Source organism: Lissotriton vulgaris, chromosome 9 (genome assembly GCF_964263255.1).
Source record: "Lissotriton vulgaris chromosome 9, aLisVul1.2, whole genome shotgun sequence".
Lineage (NCBI taxonomy): Eukaryota > Metazoa > Chordata > Amphibia > Caudata > Salamandridae > Lissotriton > Lissotriton vulgaris.
This window is the reverse complement of record NC_141697.1, coordinates 95,745,002-95,750,329: the sequence shown is the minus strand read 5'-3', so window position 1 is coordinate 95,750,329 and position 5,328 is coordinate 95,745,002.

Below are 5,328 nucleotides of genomic sequence, written 5' to 3'. Positions count from 1 at the left end.
CAAATTCTGCCCAGTCATGATGAGAGATAACATTGATGTGTTTCATGCGAAGATAACACAGGAACTTAAAATTCCTTATAAGAAACAAAATGATTTGAAAAAACGGTACACCACCAAGGATGATGCCTATTACAAATTGATGAAAAAATTACGAACCAACACCGATGTGATAATACGTCAATCTGATAAGGGAGGTAATATTGTTCTGTGGCCAAAAAATATGTACATGATGGAAGCTACCAGTCAACTGAATGACAAAGAATGCTACAGGCGGAGTGATATGGCGACAGTAAAAACATTCTGCGAACAGTTTTACTCCAGTCTGATAGCATGGAAAAGTACTGGTTTGCTTTCCAATGATGAGTTCCGATTTCTCAAAAACGACCATCCGATCATGCCAGTGGTGTATTTTATACCTAAAATACACAAGGACAAGGACAATCCACCTGGCAGGCCGATAATCTCCGCAATGTGACAGCTTATTGGAGAATGCGAGTAAGTACGTGGACTTTTTCCTATAGGAGCTTGTACGAACATTACCTTCCTTTGTCCTCGATACAGGGAACTTGTTACGTAAACTAGACAATGTGGTGTGGCAGAAAGATTATATGCTCATCTCATTAGACGTCTCTTCGCTCTATACCAGCATCCACCACAGAGATGGATTAAAAGCAGTGGAACACTTCCTAAAGAGACGTGCTATATGTTATGTGGAGCATAACAAAATGTTGATGGCAATAATTTCTATGTGCTTAGAGAATAATTACTTCTTGTTTTCAAAACAAGCGTACCAACAAATCAGGGGCGTGGCGATGGGGGCCTGCTTTTCTCCCAGCTACGCGTGCTTGCACATGGGGCTGTGGGAGAGGCAAGTCCTCACGTCTACGTCTAAGGAGGTAAGCAATTCAATTCAATTCACGAAGCTTTATTCGGTACATATAAAATGACCATTAAAGCACAACAAAAAAAATCATACATAAGATAAAAATACATCAGATTTCAGGGCAGAGAACAGCAGAACGTTAAAGACATGGTTCTTAAAAACACATACTTTTCCTGGCATTAATACACTGGGTTAAAAACGTCGCAGTATAAAAACAGATATCGATAGATTGCAGGTTAAAAATTAAACTCATTGCCTGGTTAACTGTACGTACGCCATATTTAACAAACATAGGTTTCAAATAGGCAGTACGGAAGTTCATATACAGTTTGCAGAAAAGTGCAAAGTGCAAAGTGCTCTGTTTAGATACGCCATCACACATACATGGCCCTAGCGGGTGTCTCTTCAGATTCCGCAGGGCCACTAAGTGATGTGCTACTCCAAACCTTAGTCAGCACAAACTTGTGGGATGGCCTTGTCACCCAAACCAGATTATTGGGGAAACCTCCAGTGGTGAGATAGCTATTGTAAAACATAACAGTAGATGGAGATCCATAGGCTAAGGCCCGCTTCCTTGTTGTAAAAGCCAAGAATTTGGTTTTCAGCTCTATTTTGGGTATCTGGGATGCTGCACTGGGATCAAACAAGACATTTAAATTAAAAATATCTGAAAAACAGACGGCAATATATTTTAACCAGGGTATATTCAGATGCTTATCCAGTGAGATGCAAACCTCAATAATTGATCTGTTAAAGGAGGTAAGCAATAACTAGATAGTTCATTGGTATAGGTACATAGATGATTTGATAATCATTTGGCATAGAACAGAAATTGAGGCCAGTGTTTTTATTGAATCCTTAAACATCAACAATTTAAATTTGAAGTTTACAAGCCAAATTAGCAAGACCTCCGTCGTTTTTCTTGATACAGAAATATTCATTTCTGATAACCAGCTAAATACCAAACTACACAGAAAAAATACAGCTGGCAACTCTGTGCTTCACGCAGAGAGCAATTACCCAGCACATTTCATTTGCAGCATCCCCTATGGGGAGATGTTGCGAATTAGAAGGGTATGTAGTCTGGACAGCGACTGTATCAAGGCCCAGAAAGACTGTTGTTGCAGATTTATTGCTAGGGGGTACAGTCCCAAGGTAGTAGATAAAGCTGTGATTAGAGCAAATGAACAAGGAAGAGCTCTAGTATTGGTGAGCAGATGCACAGAGAGTAATACTCCTATGAATGAGCAGCCATTGAGACTTATCTTGCCATATAGTAATCAACACCATACTATTAGAAAGGTCGTCAATAAGAATTGGGCTCTCATAAAAAATGACCCGGTACTAGGGGAGAGACTTACCCGTTCTCCCTATCTAACTTTTAGAAAGGCTAGCTCTATGAATAATACACTGGTTTCCAGCAGTCCTGAGGTAGTTACATCCACCTCTTGGATCATGAGCAGCAAAGGGTTCATAAAATGTGCATCTTGCAAAGCATGTAAGCATTGGGTGAACAAGACAGAATTTTCCACCTCATTCAAAAGCAGGCCTACAAAGATTGAGAAAAAACTGACCTGTAAAACGGAGTTTGCAGTGTATGTGCTGGAGTGTCTGTGTGGCCTAAGGTACGTGGGTAGTACCAGGTTACAGGTTCACAAACGGATACTCCAGCACATACGCGCAATTAACAACGGAGATGAGACCTATCCCGTTGCCCGTCATTTTGAAGCAGTTCATGGCAAATAATCCAATGAATTACGGTATTATGTGGTTGACTGTATCCCCCCATTGAGACGAGGTGGTGATCGAGACATGAAACTAAGAAAACTGGAAACACAATACATCTTAGAAATGGACACTAAGAGTCCAAATGGAGTGAACTCCAGCGAAGATTTTTATACATACTTATGAATAGTATGAGAAATTTGTTTTTTAGATAATTATCTTCGATTCAGTTCTACTTTTTTATCATCCATGCTTGCTGCTATGAATTTATATGTATATAAATTTTTTAACACACATTTGGGTTTAGGGTAGGTACACATTAGCACATTGCACTTTAACCAAGAACTATGCTGCATATAAAGTTGCCCACATGGGCTGGATTTCTTGCTTGATTATTTGTTGCTGCTATTTCGCATATAGTTGGAACTCATACAATTTACGGCAATAATATGTTGCCTTATTGAATGAAATGTAACTGGGAACAATTTTAACCTAAATATTGATCGTTCATTCGTTTTCAAAGTAGTTGAATAAGTGTGTCTTTATTGACAACAATATTTATACATGAATTTTAGTCATTAAATGTTAAATATTGTATAGTTGTCTTATTCTCGGATTCCCAACATAGATTCGAATTGAGTCATGTTTTAAGAATTTTAATTGGTATAATTTATTGATAAATTGTCAAATTTGCACTTTATTTATTTATGCGATTTGCACAGTAACAATATGTATTTTACATCGATCTGAGCAAAGTATTGCACGAAGTCTGTTCTTTATGGTTATGCTTTTGTAAATTTGCACTGTCACTTTAAAAGGGTCGCCTGCTCCATGTAGCGTGTCATATGATCAAGATCCCATAAGGACCGAAACCCGTAATAGCGGTGGTGCTGGGCAGAGAATGAAATAACATTCAGCACAAATTTGGGTACGCTTCGTCTCTTTTGCAAGAACAGTGATAGATGGGACGAGTACAAGTGATATATATATATATATATACCGTCCATTGGGGCCGCTCATCCAGATCTATAAGGCACAGGCTAGGAGTGCTATCATGTATGGGGCGGAACTGTGGGGCCACACATCCTCCCGCAGTCTCTCTTTAACCGAGAACAACTTTATCAGACAGATAGTTGCACTTCCGCCTAGCACCCCGCTCCTTCCCTTGAGGATGGATCTGGGACTGAGACCAATAGCTGACGAACTAGGTCTCAGACCCATAGTCTTCTGGCGAAGGCTATGGAGTAGTGAAGAACTCTCTACTTACAGGGCGGAACTGAGGGAGCTTCTAACCCATCCCAAAGCGTTACAGATCCCCTGGTTAAAATATATACAAAAATCCTGTGCGAGTCTGGGGTTCCATGACCTTTGGTCCGATCCTGCTAATGCCTCATTAAATATCCCACGGAGAGCTTTGGTTAACGTCTACCATGAACAGAAACTAGCCATGGCCCTGGACTGTCAGGGTGAGGGGTCACTAACATCTGTATTTGCGCAAAGCAAGGACTCATACAGGCCGGAGAGGGTCTTGGACGCCATGTCCCCCGCGCTGGCCAGGAAGCTATTTCTCCAATGGAGATATGGCACATTGCCTCTGCGATCCTTTACTAGCTCCTGGTCAACACCGCCATCCACCAAGCAGTGCCCGGCATGCAATGGTGCTGAGGAAAGCGACTTACATGTGGTCCTGTTTTGCCCAATTTACAAGGCAGCTAGGAAATACTGGCTCCTCCCACTTATTAGAAACCTTGGCTGTAGGGAATATCTCCCGATGTACAGAATCTTAAAAACCGATGTCTCAAGTCCAACTGTGTTTGCACTAGCAAAATTTCTTACCAATGTCTGGCATACTCGCACCCGTATTCTGAAGTCGCAGGCTCACACCTAATTTTAAGTTTAACAAATTTTTAATCCAATTGTAGTAGTACTTAATTCCTAGAATGGAACGATTTTATACTACACAAATATGTATCTATTGTATATTCTTGATTTTACAATGGTTGTAATATGTTTTTACTGTATATCTTTGATGGTCATATGGCCGAAATAAAGATTGATAATAATTATATATATATATATATATATATATATATATATATATATATATATATCTTCTCTCGTCCTTGCCGCGGAAGATCGTCACCGCCTCCAGACCAACGGGTGTCTCGCCTGGAACAAAGACCAAAGACCTCCGGTGCCGGGTCTCTTGAAATTAACGAAGGCAACGAGTAGAAAAATTACACGCTGGCGAGACTGTGTACCAGACAAATTAGTTTATTTGTCAACCCTCGGACGCGTTTCGCCTGACCCGCAGGCTTGTTAACCAAAGTTACATTACAAACATTCACCATTTTAAAGTGCAAAAGTGTTGGGTCACGTGAACGGAAACAAGTTACAACAATAGTGATGGAAGAAAGACTCATGGTTACTCCCATTACAGATTTAGTAAAATAACTGTTCGACAATTCATTGATAATACACTCAGCAGCTTAGATATCACTTTAAGCTATTTTAGATTCTTTGTTGCACTGTTAAAGAGCCCTCATACGGAGAACAATTTTAACGAAAAGGGGGGGCATCCCGACATGGCATATGTACGCCGTCAGTTCAGGCACTAATGTTTTTTTTCCTCTTCTGATTTGACAAAACTTTATTAACCCCAAGGTAAATTTCAAAAGTGCAGTCTTGCTCAGACTTCAATACATCTAGCCTGTTAGCTA